At 36.5% G+C, this 17,698-nt stretch overlaps 1 non-coding gene across 1 annotated transcript; it reads right to left on the bottom strand.

The window, feature by feature from the left end:
• Positions 1–16,169: 16,169 nt before the first annotated feature.
• Positions 16,170–16,252, bottom strand: TRNAS-UGA (transfer RNA serine (anticodon UGA)). Its single transcript has one exon. It is a non-coding gene; the product is annotated as a tRNA-Ser (tRNA).
• Between the last annotated feature and the right edge of the window lie 1,446 nt (positions 16,253–17,698).

The following is a 17,698-nucleotide window of genomic DNA, read 5'->3' as shown; positions in this document are numbered from 1 at the left end:
CTTTTAGACTCCAATATCTAGTTCTAATTCTAATTTAAATTCCTTTTATTATAGAGATTTATAGTGTTAGGGTTTATCATAACTTCTTCACGCGAAGTCAGATTTAGACGTTCTCTATAACTTTGGAATCGTATGGATGTATACTTTGAGTTGTATCATAAATTATGTATGAAAGTTCATACTTTAACATGAATTACATAGTAAGTTTATCACATTACTAGTGTAACAAAATCACATTACATGATTTGCATAATCACATGTGATTGTTATTGACCTATTTTAACTGGTGTTACATTCCCCCCCCCCCCCCCGTTAGAATAATTTTGTCCCGAAATTATCTTGTGAATGGGGTTTTTTTAAATAGTTGGGGGTATTTTTGTTTCATCTAATCTTCACATTCCCAAGTAAATTCAGGTCCTCGTAAAGAGTTCCATCGAACTTTCACTATGGGAATACGGCTTTGTTTTAATCGTTTGGGTTCTCGATCCATGATTTTGATAGGTTCTTCTACAAAGTTGAGTTTATTATTGACTTGTATCTCGTCGAGAGGTACAACAAGAGTGGCATCGGATAGACATCTTTTGAGATTTGACACGTGAAAAACATCGTGTAGATTGCTTAGCTCTTGAGGTAACTTGAGTTGGTATGCGACAGAACCAATTCTTGCTAGAATTTCAAAAGGTCCTATATACCGTGGGTTTAGTTTGCCTCGTTTCCCGAATCGAATTACGGCTTTCCAAGGAGATACCTTTAACATTACTCCATCTCGAACTTGGAATTCCAAAGGCTTACGTCTTACGTCAGCATAACTCTTCTGACGATCACGTGTTGCCTTTAATCGATCCTTAATTTGCACGATCTTTTGAGTTGTCTCGTGGGTTATTTTTGGCTCGGCACATAAGGTATCACCTATATGTTCTCTGGCTAATTGCGTGTCTCCAGCTTCTCAGTGCAAAAACTACAGCTCTCAATTCAAGGTCGTGGGTAGTGTAAATGTCGTGATGCATAGGCGATAAATTTTCCTCTTTACATCAACACACATCCCAATCCTTGATTTGATGCGTCGCAGTATACGACGAAATCTTCTTTCCCATCTGGAAGGGATAGGATTGGTGTACTACACAACATTTGTTTTAGTTTATGGAAAGAAACTTCTTTTTTTTCTTCCGTGTTGAACTTCATATCTTTCTGTGTTAGTGTTCTAAGCGGCTTGGCTACCTCAAAGAAATTCTCTATGAATCTACGGTAATAGCCTGCAAGTCCTAAGAATTGACGCACTTTTGTTGACGTATTTGGTGCTTCCCAATTTCTGATAGCTTCAACCTTGGATGGGTCAACATGAATTCCTTCGTTGCTAACTACATGACCTAAAAATTGTACTTCTCTAATGCAAAATTCACATTCGGAGAATTTGGCATACAACTTTTCTTTTCTTAGTAGTTCCAAGATTATTTGCACGTGTTGACCATGTTCTTCCTTGGTTCATGAATATATTAATATATCATCGATAACTACTATCACGAATTTATCCAAGTACGGTTTGCAAACACTATTCGTGAGGTCCTTGAACATTTTTGGAGCATTGGTCAATCCTGAGAATACAAGTAATTGGAAAAGAGAGTATCAACATAAAGTTGAGTGAGTGCATAAGTATTTATGTTTGAAAGTATGTTTTCTATTTCTTGAATATGTAAATTGTACCAAAAAATCCTATATTTTCTGCTGTATATGAAAAGTAGTTTTAATCACATAAAACTATTCTATTTGTAAACCAATGTTGTGTTATTGAATTCCTTTTTGTATAAACTGTATAAGTGAGAGTGTGCCTGGCTTAACCAACTGTTATTGAATAATGAGATGTAATACTGTAAAAACTGTATCATGGTAAACTGGTACTTTAAAAATGTACTTACATTTAGTTATTTATACACTAACGTATTGTTAATATCTTTTAAATGAGTTATTATAACCATACGGAGACTATATGGCCTGGCCCAACGCTTTGAAGGCGTCTAAAACTGTTAAATAACAACTGTCACTCGTAGGCATGTATGCCTGACTTTAGCTAGTAGTCTGAGTGCGGGGTTGTCAATCCCAATATAGATCTATACACACATTATTCCGATCCCCGACTGGAGATTCTGGTTATAATGTCAGAACTTTAACTATGTTGTTTAAATGAACTAAACAACCTGAATCAAATGACTCATAAAAAGCATATAGACGTTACATGTATAATAGTTATGAAAACTCAATCATTCTGAAATGAATAATTGATAGTATGCCCTTGAATTAGTATTTGAAAGATGTATACTCTTGATTAGTTTTGAATTAAACCTTTGTTCTTGCAAAACAATGTATTTTAGTATACTTGAGTCGTGATTTAATGTTCTATGAATCATAAATTATACCTAATATAATTTATATGTACTTTATGAATTGATACTAACTATTTATGAATGCAACCCCTTGCTCAACATGTTACAAAGGGTATTTGAACTGAATGAATTAACTTTTATATTTATATACATATACAAATATATATATATATATATATATATATATATATATATATATATATATATATATATATATATATATATATATATATATATATATATATATATCACAAAGTATATAAATATGATTTCTGGGGAAAAATATAAGTTTATAAAATCATTTAAAAGAAGTTTAACATTTTGAAATACTTTTGATGACTTAATGTCATTTTAACACAATCTTTGAAACCATTTGTTTGTAACACAAAATCTTTGTGTTAGACTTGTATTCCCCCCTCCCCCTTAAAACAGTAAAAACTATGAAAATACGGGTGTATGAACTCACTTGGTAAGAGTGACGATTTGATGAAAAACTGGGCTTTACGTGGGCAGCACTTCGACTGGAAAGAGGTAAGCTGCTCGGTAAGTTCGGGGCTTCGGGCTTTCGTCAGAGCTTGGATATGTCATCGGGGCGTCGGGGAAGTTAGGAGGGCTTAAAATTATGTAGAAGTAGGAGAGAGGTTGTGAATTTGCAACCTAAACCCGAAGCTCCCGGTTTCTATTTATAGGAGGCTGAAGCCTCGGAGTACGCTGGGCGTACGTGCGTATGCTGGGCGTAGCGTACATGCCCAGCCTAGTCGTTATGCATCGAAGCTAGTATGCATGCATGGCTCGCATGCAGTGAGAGGGTGACGGAGCGTCGACGTGGCCGTTTCCTGACCTTGTTTCCGAGTACGCTGGGCGTACTCGCATTTCTTCAACTTCAAAAATTCATAACTATTGCATACGAGCTCCGTTTTTGACGTTCTTTATTTCCACGCGTAAGTGAGATTATGCTCTACAACTTTCGTTTAGACTCCTTCGGCTAATTTTGACTTTATTTTTAGAGTTATATTTTTAACAGGCTGGGACAGGAAAAGTCCGTTAAAAATTTATAACTTCTTCATCCAACGTCCGTTTTTGTCCGTCTTTTTATCGTTGTACTTCTATTGACGAGATCTTCAATTCTCGTTTAGGTTGCGTTGGCTAAAAATCACTCGATCTTTATTTCGAGTTTTTAGCTGTATACGGCTATGTCGAATCTTGGAAAAATCATAACTTCTTCATATGAAGTCAGATTTTGGCGTTCTTCTTATGGACACTCTCGGTTTAACGTATACTATAACTTTCATTTAGATAGTTAAGGTTAAAAAGCATTTTATTAAAAATTCATTTTTTACGTTAAACAGTGTTTTGTCGGTTTTGTCGCGGATTTTCGATAGGTCAGAAATTCTTCGTTATAACTCGGAATTGGGTGTTCTTTATATTTTTGGAATCCTTGACACGATTTCTACCACTATGTTCATCCCAAACAAGTTTGTTTAACATTTAATTTATGAGGGTTGATATGTAAATGTACATAATATACAAAAATTTCTCTTTATTATATATATATATATATATATATATATATATATATATATATATATATATATATATATATATATATATATATATATATACTATTACATAAAGTCGAAATAACAAGTTGTTACAGTGTAAAACAATATAAGAATGAATTTCCTCTTGGTGTGAAACAAAATAGAAGTAGGAATACATGTCCAACTACAACACAACCCTACACTATTTAACAAATAATCGACGGAACTTAAAGAATTCCAAGCTTCATTGCAAAAGAAACTTAAAGGAGAGAGAAAACTCCTATAAGACTACGCCATAGCAATAATTTATGAAATCTAAAATCCATTAAGGTAATCCCAACCAAGTGCCTTAACGTCAAGCATTATGAGTTGAATTTTGGGGACAAAATTTTCTTCAACAGGGGAGGATGTGACAACCAAGAAATACGCCCCCAACCACCATCGATAGTCAACATCAAAACATGATAATACGATCTTGTAAACGCCAAAACATCAACCATCACTTTTATTAACGTCAAACCATACGCTCAAAATAAGTGCGCAAAAAGTTGTGTCACGTTGCGAGCAGGTTAACATGTTTAGATTCTACATGCTACCGCATATCAATAAATACAAGTTTCGCGAAAATCCAACACGGTATGAGCAAGATATTACATTTATAATAAATAAATGTCTGCCGTACTTAGAAAATTACAACGACGAAAACTACAAAAAGATTGATCGACTTTTCGTAAAAATCGCCAAGTAGACAAACATAGTACTACCTAAAGTAAGAATTATGAAGCAGAGAACGCTTAAAACGGGAATCAAATGAGGGAGATATGTTTTTTAACAATAATCATAACGAGTTGAAAAACGAAAGTCAAAACCATAAAAAACAATCAAAAGGAAAGTCGTAGAGAACGATGAGATCTACAAAGATATATAAAAGTCATAGAAAGCGAAGTTCGTATGCAAGAGTTATGATATTTTAAAGTTTAATATTCCTGTGATGCGCCGAGCGCACTGACACACGATTTCATCGTGATACGGGATGACGTTGCACTATGAGGAGATGACACATGGCAACATCGTACGGTTTGCGCATATACGTGCGGTGCACAATGCGCAACGTGCAACTCAAAATCCTTATAAACAGCAAGTCTCAGCTGATCCTTTCTCACACCTCAACACACGTCTCTCTCTCTCTCTCAAAATTCGTTCCAGTGACTCCCGAGCCTCTCTCTAGTGTCGGACTTGTGGATCTTTTACCCTACATCAATGGTTTCATAACTCGCAAGTGAGTTTCACGGCCCCATTTTCAACTCTTTTCGGGGGGGGGGGGGGGGAGGGGGAGGAATACATGTCTAAAATGCAACTTGTCATAGTTATTAATAATTTTAGTTAGAAAATTATGCCCATAACATTAGGATGATATTAGGCCCAGTAGTTATTCTGCCCAACCTCATTAATATTATGCCTCGTTGTTATGCTGAACCACTATGATAAGATAAGATTGTACCTAGTCGTCACGTTGTCCAGTTGCCAGGAAATGCTGAAACTCGTTATTATATCCACTTTTGGATAAGCTTAGTACCTAGTGTTACTCTGCCCAAATTCGCGGCTACACAAAACACAATATATATATATATATATGTTAGATAAATAATATATATTATAAGTATATTGTATAAATATAACGTGAATAACAATATGATTGACCAGGGGAGGCCCCCATGACAAGAGTTAGATGAGACACAATTCATCAATAGGTTGATAGATTTTCAGCTAGCACCTGACCTATAATCGTTAATTCTTAAGTGAGCGAGAGAGGTATGTATAGATCTATACGGGATTGACACTTCCACCTGTGGTTTCTAGCTACAACCTGATGGCAAGTCAAAGTAGGCATAACTTTCCAAACACAGTGACGCCCGATGAAGCATCATGGTATTTTTGGGATCAACAGTCATAGATCGATTATAGGAACTCAACGTAACTTCCTCAAACTAAAACTAGCTATCATAAACTATTATTAAGAACTAATTAAGTAGTGATAGTACACACAAGCTCGAGGAAGCGAGTTTAGGTCAACCAACATCTAACTGTCTTAGACTACCCCTAGGAATCTACCTATGGAAGTAGCGATAGTACACACAAACACAAGGAAATGAGTTTAGATTAAACTAAAACTAAATCATCATAAACTACTAATACTATAAGTAGTGATAGTTCACACCAAATCGAGGAAAGGAGTTCGAATACGATCAAACATCCATCATTCTTGAGGAAAGCCTTGAGAAGCGGGGCTTATAATACGATAAAAGAAATAATAAGGGAATATTATTAAAATACTAGCCTTGAGTTAAGGTGACATGTAAAAATATACATCTATTATCCAAATCGGAATTCGTATTTAGTCACTAAACTATCTGAATGCTACTACCAAAACATCAGAATTTATGCTAACACACTAACATAGGTTAAGACTTCAATGAGTGTAACCTAAGAACATCAACAAAGCGTTTTCATACTTGCCAAACCTGTGAACTCACCAACATTATGTCGAACTCTCAAAATGACATGTATTCCTACGTCAACCAACAGAGGTAAAATACTAACCACGGAGTACAGACGACTCTCAGACTGTCAAAGAAGATGGAGTTTCAGGGCGAAATTCAACACGAAAGCCTCCTGCATAAGCTAACAATCCCGAAAGCCACGCCGCTCGGTGTTTCCGTCACCAGGGCGAGGGTGTGACAGATTGACCGCTTGATCGCCTCCACTATCTATCATCACGAGGAGTGCGATAAGGTTCATTCAGGTGATCTGTTTCCCATGTGGTGTTGACTTCGCACCAACGCTCATCTCTACACCCCTTACGCTATTTCATTTTTCCTATCGACTACCACTGCTTCGGGTGGTCAGCCGCGGGGTAAGATCTATGATGGTCATTTCATCAACCGTTTGGCTAGGTCATATGGGGATGATACTCATGGGATAGCTCAGTATCCTATCAGGGACCTATACGTGGGGGGGGGGTTGAAGAGGATACATGTGATTGAGCATGGAGCGGGTAAGATTTGGAGGATCCCTCCTAATGATGTTGTTGTGCCCAATCACCAGGTAGATCTAGAGCACTGTGAGGAATAGGAGTTTGTGTCAGGTCTTCTTCATCATTGAGCTCGATGCATGCCACCAGCTGCTCAGCAGCGTTTGTTTCCTGAGGTTTTCCTACGCCATGTATCTCGGTTTGTGGTTGAGTTAATTATGGAGTTTGATGATTTTAAGTTGGAGGTTCATCAGGGGCACTTGTGGATGATGCCATGAGTGAGTTACTTTCAGAGCGGAGGATAGCTTATCCCCCTCATCCTCGCTTGAGGGATGGGGCGAGCACATTAGGGACATATCCAAGCGATGATGGTGATGACGATGATGATGAAGGCGAGGGTAATGGTGGCGATGAGGAGTATGGGGACATAGATATTTAGTTTTTTTTCTTTGTCGTTACTTTTGGACATGATGCATTTATGTGTGTTACTTTTGATACTCTATCTTTTGTATATGTAGGCTATGTTGTATGGATGTAAACATTTTTTAGACTACTTTATGATGTATTTATTTTCTCTCTTTTTATCATGACTGTTTTGTTTTTGTTTATGCTCTTCGAATTTCACAAGTGTTTAGTCTATCAATTACCATATTTAGGTTTAGTAGCGCATTACGCCTGTCCAAAATAAAACATAGCTAGTCAGTTCTATGTCTCGTCTTCGCTCGACCAATGTACTATAAAACTTATTTAGGGTATTTGATCTAAAATCTTGAATCCAAGAAAATCATAATGTGTATTTTATTAATTTTTTGTTTGTACTTTTAAGACTATCAAATAAGGATCAACCAGATGAGAAGTACCGGAGGACGGGACCATTTTAGCATATAGCCGTTCTGAAATCCAGCAACCCAATCGATAGTTGAAACTAGTCACCTCTCCCGTAAGTAGTCGATCGGTAGCGTAATTAATAATAATACTTTTTAGTTGTAGATATGAGGACAAACCTTCATATAGTATATATCCCTAGGTTATAGTTGTATTTTCTAAAGAATTACTAGTTCGCTATAACCTTTAGCTCCGATACCAATCTGTCACACCCCCGGGTGGGCGGCGAAAACGTCGGGTGGCACGACGTTAGGATGTTGGTTCATAGATAAGGATTTCATATATCTTTCATAACATAAATATTACTTCCATTTAACAACTAATAAATTGCATAAAGTCTTTAAGTTTATTACATTTGAGTTTTATCTTGGTAACTATACTCTCCGATAGATTGCAATTCACTTCATAAACTTTTGCTAAAAGATCTTCTGTCTCCATTGGTGACCTAGGAATACATGTGATTTTCAAAGGTCAACATAATGTTGGTGAGTTCACAGGTTTTGTATACTTTAGAAAAAAAAATATTTGTCGAGTTTGTTAGGTCAACGTTTTTTATATTCTTAATCTTATGTTAGTGGATCTTTGTATACCAAACTATTTTCGTAATGTTTCTGGTAGTGGGTTCAGATATTTTAGTAACTATATTCGAATATGGATATTTGTTTATTAATAAAAATGTGTATATTATTTCTTTAGTTCTTGATAAAATTTCTAGAATACCTTGTTGTTAATAGAGTAATACTATACCATTGTATTCTTTTATTATGTTGCGTGTACTACTATTCCCTTCCAGACGTCCCTTAAGGAGTAGTAGCTTAAGTTTAACAATCTTAGGATGAATACCTATAATCGAGCTATGACTGTTGAGAGTTCCTCGAAAACAACGACGCTTCATCGAACGTGGCAAACATGTTTAGAAAGTTATGTCTGCTTCAACTTGTAGTCAGGTTGTAGCTAGCAACCACAAGTGCGAGTGTCATTCATCTATAGATCTATACATATCTTTCCCGCTCACTTAATATTTAACAATTACAGGTTGGGGGCTAGTTGAAGGTTATTCAACTTGTTTATGAATCATGTCTCATCTAACACTTGTTGTGGGTGCCTCCCCTGGTCGATCGTGTTGTTATTCTTTGTTGTATTTATACGAGATACTTATTATATATATATATATATATATATATATATATATATATATATATATATATATATATATATATATATATATATATATATATATATATATATAATCAAGTTAGAGTGTTTTGCGTAGCCGGATATTTGGGCAGAGAAACTGCTAGGTACTAAGCTTGTCCAAAGGTTGGCCATAATAACGACTAGAGTATCAGCGTTTCATGGCAACTGGCTAGCGTAACAACTAGATATGATATTTTCTATCAATATGAGCCAGTATAACAACTAGACATAATATTATTTTTTAAAAGTTAGGTAGAGTTGTTGGATTAGGTGTCTAAGCCAATAACTAAATTGATATATACTTGAATTATTAACAAAGTCCTTTTGGGTTCCCTCAAACCTATTATTGAATCGGATAACTTTTAGAGAGAGATACTGATTTATTGATTTATTATATGATTGATAAATGGCAATAAATGTTTTGTTGATATATGATGAGAATAATATATTAATTAGAAATAGTATTATTTAATTAAGAGTTAATTAGAAATTAATCAGAATTAATTTTGGAATTAATTGGATTAATTAATAGTGCAAAGACCTAACAATTAAGTGTATAAGGATTTATCCGCGTTATTGCATGTAAACCCATCAGTGGTATCAGAGCCTATGGTTGTCTAACAATTGATTGTACATTGCTTGAACTTGAACAAAACCCGACTTGGAGAATTGACAGAATCGTCATTCTGTAGCGGCACCACGTCGTGGTCCTCTTCTGCCACGACATGGGGATCTTCAGATCCACATTTTTCTTAGCAATTGATTGCCACAACGTGGTGAACCCTCTGTTCAACGAATTTGTTTTCTTAATTCAAAATTGATTAGGATAATTACTCTAGTTAATATTATTTTAATTTTTTAAAAGTTGAATTTTCAAATTGGTAATCTGATATCCTATATCTTGAATTTGTGAATTATTCTTATGATTTAATTAATTTAATTAATCATTAGTTAAAAGATAAATACTAAATCAAAATTGGTTTATCTTAAATTATATATTAATTTCGAAAATTTAAAATTAAATCTAGTATTTTAGAATTTTTTTAAAAGACACCTTATACTATATGTATAATTAAAAGTTTAATATATATTATATGTATAACACAAGTCAGTCAAATCGCTATTACGCCTCATTCACGAAGCCATACTCTAAGGGGAGTTTAAGGAAGCGGCCTATAAAATGACCGTCATTGGGTATCCACTCTTACCCACCACTCTCTTGTATGGTGAAGGGTTGTTAGCCGAACGGAATTGATAGGACATAATCTCATTAATAAGTATAATGATATAAAATAACTAAATTATTTTTAGAAAATCTCACTCTTAGTTACTTTAGAATAAATGTGAAAATTATGCTAATCCATAAAACTGCACATTATACTTTTATATGTAGTTAGTGGAGCGTGTGTGGTTAACTGACACACTAATAGTGACTATAAAGAGTAATAATGGGCATCTAAAAAATTATCATTGTTAATGGAGCCCATGTGGTTAACCGACACATTAATTGGAGATGATAAATGACATCGGGAGTGGCAAACATATTTGTATGGTTATTCACATCTTGTTTATGATCCTCAACATCGCAGTCACAAATAGAAGAGCATAATCTGAGATTTCACATGCCATTGATCAGATTTAATGGATCTTAAAAGATCTAGGAATTTCATAGTTTGAAATTGGTAAATTGCCTTTACCTACCTTCATAAATTCGCGATAAGATTACGGCATCCCTCTTCTTAGTTGTGAATTGTTATCCTAGCCTTAAATATTAATTGTGGATTAAAATATTAAGGATTATTGTCACCTAACTAAAACTATTTTCTTTTTTTCTATAGATGTCTACTTCTGGCGATTCTTCTACTTCTCAAAACTCTACCCACAACTTCTCGCTACTCTCGATCTTGTCCAAGGTGACATTGGATGGCACCAACTACAATGATTGGATACGAAACATCAAGATGGATCTTCGATACGAGGGAAAATGATATGTCCTTGAGAAACAACCCATTGAGATCGATGATGCCAATGCTACTCCTGAAGAAATAGCCTCCTACAAGAAACACTATGATGACGCGACTAAGGTTGATTGCATCATCGTTGCCACCGTGATTCCTGAGTTGCAAAAGTTCTATGAGGACTATTGGCCATACGAGATGAACTTGAATCTTGTGGAAAAGTTTCACAAGAGAGCTCGTCAAGAAAAGTATGAGGTCGTCAAAGCATTAATGGCTTGCAAATTGAAGGAAGGAGAGTATATCTGCAACCACATGAAAAGAATGCAAAGATATGTGGAGCACCTTGAAAGGCTAAATGTGAATTTCGATGAGGAGTTGGCCAAAGACATGGTCCTTAACTCTTTGCCACCTTGCTATGATTAGCTCATTTTGGCTTATCATTTGAACAACACAGAAACCACATTAGCCCAACTCCACATCCTGTTACGAACGGATGAGTCAGGAATAAAGAAGAATCAAACTCCTACCTCTACTAATACTCTTGTTCTTGATATTAGGCAAAATAAAGGAAAGAAAAGGAAATGTGCTCCTAAGTAGAATTGGAAGTGCAAGGCCCATGTTGGGTCGTTTAACAATGGCCCAAAAGCGAAGCCCAATTCTGATATTCCTTTTGTTAGTGATCCCAAAGAGGCCATTTGCTTCTATTGCAGTGATAAGGTCCATTGGAAATGAAGTTGCCCCAAGTACTTGCAGAACATCAAGGATGGCAAAGTGAAGCCATCATCAGTAGGTATTTACACTATTCAAACTAATAACTCACAACCTACTCGTTCTTGAGTTCTTGATACAGGATGTGGTTTTCACATTTGTTCTGATTTTTAGGGACTAAGAGAAAGTGAAGAGGTGGAGCATGGAAGGATGAATCTAATCATGGGCAATGGGCGATCTTCTCCTATTACCAATATTGGAACTTATAGTCTTATGCTTAGTAGTGATGTTAGATTAGATTTAGTTAATTGTTGTGATTCGTTAGAAATGACGCTAAACATTATTTCTTTTCATGCGCTATTTAGACAAGGTTTTCAATATTCGTTTAATGATATGAATGGATCGATTTTGGTTCATAAAAATGGCATTTTTATGTTTGAAGCTTTACCTTGCGATGGTGTGTATGAAACTGTGATTTGTGTTGATAGCTTAGGTAATAGTGTTTTCCATATTGATTTGTCTAATGGTTTAGACAAGGCATGCTTGTGGCATTGTCGTCTTGGACACATTAACAAGAAACACATCTCCCAACTCCAAAAGGATGGAGTGTTGGAATCATTTGACTTAAGGCCATATGATGAATGTGAGTCTTGTCTTATAGGGAAGATGAAAAAACCACCTTTCATTGGATCTTGTGAAAGAGGTGAGGGTTTTTTGGATCTCATACACATAGATGTGTGTAGGCCCTTCAGATCCACCACAAGGGATGCTAATCGATTTTATGTGACATTACAGATGATTATAGCAGATATGGTTATATATACTTAATCAAGCATAAATCAGAAACCTTTGAAAATTTCAAAGAGTTTAAATGTGATGTCGAGAATCAATTACGCAGGAAGAGAAATATGCTCTAATCTGACAGATGCAGAGAGTATCTTAGTATCGAGTTCCACGACTATATCAAGGAATGTGGAATTGTTTCACAATTGAATCCTCATAGGACACCACAACTTAATGGTGTGGCTGATAGGCGTAATCGGACCTTGTTGGATATGGTTCGTTCCATGATGAGTCGAGTTTCTCTTCCCATTTCTTTCAAGGGGTATACCTTATAGACAACCACCCATATCCCCAATCTTGTCGCTACTAAGAAGGATGCCAAAACACCTCACGACATGTGGACAGGGAACGTTCCCTCGTTGGTACATATGAAGGTCTGGGGTTGTGAAGTTTTTGTTATATGAGAGACTCATGCTAGAACCTAGAAGTGAGAGATGTATTTTCATTGGCTACCCACAAAAGTCTTTTCAATATTTGTTCTACAAACCTAATGACAACTTGGTCTTTGTAGCACGAAGGGGAGTCTTTCACGAGAGAGAGAGAGAGAGAGAGAGAGTGTGTGTGTGTGTGTGTGTGAGAGAGAGAAAGAGATCATATGCAAAGAGGACACTGGGAGTACCATTGACCTTGAAGAGATTCAAGAGTCAATCAATGAAGGAACCTTAGAAGATACTAGCGCTCAAGCAGAGGATGAGACTCCTATTGAACCCATTGACAATTCGTTACCTCTTCGCCGATCTAGTAGATTTAGCATGCCACCAACGTTCTATGGTTTCCATATAACATTTGATGGTGACACATTTATCAGGGATGGTACACTGGTAGATTTGGATGAGCCAGCTAACTACACGGAAGCGATAGTAGGCCCTGAAGCTGCCAAGTGGAAAGAGGCAATGAATAGCGAGATTAAGTCCATGTATGATAACCTAGTTTTCAATTTGGTTGATCAAGAACCTAGTCGAAAGATAGTTGGTTGCAAATGGATCTTCAAGAAGAAGACTGACATGGATGGAAAGGTACACACTTTCAAGGAACGACTGGTTGCAATGGGCTTTACTCAAACCCCAGGGATTAACAATGATGAGACCTTCTCACCAGTTTCCAAGATAAAGTCTATTAGGATAATGCTTGTCATAGCTGCCTTTCATGATTATGAAATAGGGAAGATGGATGTCAAAACTGATTTCCTTAACGGGAAGTTGGCTGAAGATGTTTACATAAGTCAGTCAGATGGTTTTGTAGATGCAAATTTTCCTAATAGGGTGTGTAAGCTTGAGAAATCCATTTATGGATTGAAACAAGCGTCTCACTGCTGGAATCTTTGCTTACATGAGAAAGTCAAAGAACTTGGTTTCTCTAGTAGTGAAGTGAGTCCTGTGTGTATGTTAAGGATAGTGGGAGTATAGTAACATTTCCAGTATTGTATGTTGATGGCATACTTTTTATAGGAAACAACATTCCAACTTTTCTAGAAGTGAAGTCTTGTCTTGGAAAGTGTTTTGCTATGAAGGATCTAGGAGAGGCCACCTATATTTTTGGGATAAGAATCTCAAGGTATAAAAAGAAAAGACTAATTGGTCTTAGTTAAAGTACATACTTGGATAAGGTACTAAAACTTTTATGTATGGAAAATTCCAAGAAAGAAGAACTAACTATTCAGAGCAATGTCATGTTGAGTAAAACTCAAAGCCCTAGTACAAATGAAGAGATAGCGGAAATGAGTCGAGTTCCATATGCTTCGGCTGCGGGATCGATCATGTACGCTATGACATGTACTCACCCTGATGTGTCTTTTGCTTTGAGCATGGTCAGTCACTTTCAGGGAAATCGTGGCATAGCTCATTAGATAGCAATGAAAAACATTCTCAAGTATCTACGAAGTGCAGAGGATCTGATTCCAGTCCTTAGTGGCAGTGATACATTGAGAGTAAGTGGGTATAGTGATGCCAACTTTCAAACAAATAGAGACAATCTGCGTTCTCAATATGGCTGAGTGTTTCTGTTAATTGGAGGAGCAGTTACTTGGAAAAGTTCCAAGCTGGATAGGGTGGCTGATTCTACTTGCGAATCACAGTACATAACAACGAGTGAAGCATCAATGGAAGCGACTTAACTGAAGAACTTCATCGGCGATCTTGGAGTAGTTCCAACCATTCAGGAGCCAATGGAACTTTTCTGCGACAATGAAGGAGCAGTTGCTTTGACCAAAGAACCGAGAGATCATGGAAAATCAAGACATATCGATCGAAAGTACCATTATATCAGACATATAGTTGAAGAAGGTCATCACATAGTAAAGAGAGTGTCTTCAGAAGACAACCCTGCAGATCCTCTCACATATGCTTTGAGTAGGGTTAAACATAGTCAACATGCTAGGAGCATTGGTTTGAGAGATGATATTAGTTTTAGTAGTTAGATGATTAGTTTGAAACTTATAAAAAACATGTAATTTATTTTAGTGATTGAATAATAGAGATTATTTATGAGTTTGTTTACTGCCTCTGTCAATTATTTATTCTTATGTTTCGTTTCGCATGTTTTACTTCCTAAATAATATGATTATTTGAAGCTTCAAAGTCGCTCATACTTTAGGAAGTAAGTAGTGAATGAAGACTATCATGAATTGGATTGTAGATTCTCTAAGGATTTTATACATAGCGATTGTGTTCCTACAACATTCATGAGTACTTAGAAAATGAAGATTTGAGTATTGGATAAACCCACGCTCGGAGAATTACTTCATGGACTCTATCACGAGTAATTCTGAGACGATAATATATTATTTCTTAAAATGGAGATATAGGAGTTGTAATTTTCAATTCGGTTGTACATTGGTGTTGCGAAACCGCATCAGCAACTTGGTGTTATAAAACGTAGTGTCATGTATGATTTGGTGAGTAAAGGATACACGCATATGAGTCAAAGTTTATTCGTTCCTTTTGCCCTGATGGGAAAAGCGATATCTTTGGGCCCCTATGTGATTTGGTGTTAACTTATAGTGTTGGGTCCAACTAGGACTAAATTGATGTGTTAAATTAGAAGTCTTATGACGTCATCACAAGTCAGGAAAATCGGGAAACAATTTTTTAGACAATGAGATTGATTCTAATCCATGTCTCGTGTCCATACGATATCTTGTAGAACGAAGGAATATTTGATAACTTATCTTAGCACTAATGTCTGATCAGATCGGCTGGAGTTGCTTTTGGGTGGCGTAGCTACCGAGATCAATGCAGTCAATTATGTCTCTCGTAGAAGTTGGTTAGCTACTTCTCATTTTGTTCTACGATTCTTATTCTTCGTAAGGCATTTGTGGCACACAGGAAGAGCTCGTGCAGCTGTAGCAGGATTTGAAAAAGGAATTGATCGTGATTTTGAACCTGTTCTTTCCATGCCCCTCTTAATTGAGACAGGAGATCAATGACTTGAACTAGGAGTCACTTCGGTTCCTTCATACATATAGGGACCATGTCATCAAAAAATATTTTTTTTAACCCATTTATATTTAATCCATTTTTTTGGCTTGGATAGGCGGGATAGCTGAGCCACTCCCCTTTCTTTATGATAATGAAATCATTCGGTCAAAACCAATCCAATAAAGACACAAATTTATTTAACAAGCAAAAAAAGGAGAGAGAGGGATTCGAACCCTCGATAGTAAACTATACCGGTTTTCAAGACCGGGGCTTTCAACCACTCAACCATCTCTCCGAGACAATTTTATTTTATTCCTCTGAATAGAACAAGGCCATATGAGTGGATACCGCAACTATCAAAGATCTCGGGTGTGGTGGTCAATCTATCTATCCCGATATATGGATAGATATATGATCCAGCATGCCCATCTGTAAAATAAAAAAACCAAATTCCATTCTCCCCCGACTCCATGTACGAATAAACTGGTAAAGGGTTAGTAATATAATAAATCATATTGAATCAATGGATTCGTGGTAAAATCCTTGTATGATGTATTTTAGTACAATTTTTGGCTGATATAGGGATCAAATGGTATAGTTCATTTGTTGGTAGCTTGGACGATTAAAAGCAAGACTCTTGCTTTCAAATTGGCTGTTTTTGCATTAATTGCTACTTCATCAATCTTATTGATTAGCATACCCGTTGTATTTGCAAGAGACTCCTCAATGGGCGGAGATTCAGCCTCAGGAAATTTTGTTAGTGAGAGACGACCTAGCAACATTGCTATGTGATTACCGCCTTTAGAAAGCAATTAAGACAGAATGGAATGAATGACTGAACGAGCAGTCGGACATGGGCATGGGAAAGAAGTTCCCTTATATAATGGAATCATTGAACTAGGCTAGGAAGAAAGATCAATCAATTCTATATGCGCTTTTGCCATCCGATCTGATGACCCCCTTGATGTCATTTATGTTTTCTCTCTTGCCATAGAGTAAGTGTGCCGTTACGGGCCCCTATCTAGGTGCTTTGTCTCCGACTCACCGAAAAAAGAAGAGAGAAGGTTTAGCGACTCCGCCCTAGGATCCTATTGGCTAGTGAGCTAGTTCCCCTTATCTAGAAAGTCAATATCCCAGATAATGGACCTATACGAAAGAGGGGATTCTTGCAACTACATAAACAATCGTACCAAAGAAATAGAGACAACTACTAATGCAGAAACGGGCGTAGCCTCGGGGTCTAGTTAAAGAGCCTCCTCACCTTACGTTGTTGATATTGGAAATAGTCGAGAATAATCCCTTTTCATGCTTCCCTATGAGTTGGGCATCGATAGAACTTGAAGAGAAAGAAGAAGCAAAAAAAAGCCAATTTAAAAGGAGCCATCATCCGATCCAGAACTTGTTGTTGATGAGTGAGCTGCCTTGCCCGAGGACCCTTACCTTTATGGTGAACGATCCCAGCCAGGCCAGATAAGAATGTGCCCTCTCCTTGTTTCCATGATAGTCTAGATCCAGTTTAGCGCTTGATAGTTAGCCTCGTTTTCAGGTTTGATAGAATAAAGAAGTAGAATATATCTCTCTTCTTAAAGTATACAACAGTTCCCGCAAGGTTCACACCGCGGAAAAGGTGAAATATGGTCTCTGTCTAATAAGCTATGATACTCTGGTAATACCCGTTAGTGATCCTCATCTTGTACTTGTGAACAGCAGCAGAGGCCGCATATGATAGGTTATTCCTGAA

The sequence above is a fragment of the Lactuca virosa genome, chromosome 2 (genome assembly GCF_052849685.1).
Source record: "Lactuca virosa cultivar CGN04683 chromosome 2, Lactuca_virosa_CGN04683_v6, whole genome shotgun sequence".
In the NCBI taxonomy this organism is placed as follows: domain Eukaryota; kingdom Viridiplantae; phylum Streptophyta; class Magnoliopsida; order Asterales; family Asteraceae; genus Lactuca; species Lactuca virosa.
Note: the sequence above shows the minus strand (reverse complement) of the source record. Positions and strands in the feature narration are given on the sequence as shown.